The sequence below is a fragment of the Monopterus albus genome, unplaced genomic scaffold, assembly GCF_001952655.1.
Source record: "Monopterus albus unplaced genomic scaffold, M_albus_1.0 scaffold41.1, whole genome shotgun sequence".
Classification (NCBI taxonomy): Eukaryota; Metazoa; Chordata; class Actinopteri; order Synbranchiformes; family Synbranchidae; genus Monopterus; species Monopterus albus.
The window spans coordinates 2,973,155-2,973,627 of record NW_018127921.1 but is presented as its reverse complement, the minus strand read 5'-3'; positions in this window follow the sequence as shown (position 1 = coordinate 2,973,627).

Below are 473 nucleotides of genomic sequence, written 5' to 3'. Positions count from 1 at the left end.
CCGCCGCAACCGCGCTCAGGTGGAGGTTCCGAATAGGCGGGCCAGGCCCATGTGGACCAGACAGGGCCGTCCTCCTCCGTGAGCGTGCCCCACCAGCCCTCGGGGCAGGACGTGGTGGTACGCCGCTGACGTCGGAGGGGAAGGCCAGCACAGGGTCCGGTCGGGACGAGGCCCAGACTAAGAGTGGAGAACCGCACCATCTGTCAGACAACGCGGCCCGCTTCGGGACACCCCGCGGCCCCTAGGCCCCCCTTGTTTAATTTATGACATCCAGAGTGACTTCCTCCTTTAGATGGGGAATGGATAGCTGCAGCCTTATGTGCTCTGTTCAGGTTTAGAAAAAGGAAATGTGCACTAGGTCAATGCGACCTAGAAGTTCATGTACTGGACATACCTTCTTCTGACATCGCTCAGGCCGGAGCCAATCCCGGCCGGCAATCGGGCGAAGGCGGGGTACACCCTGGACAAGTGGC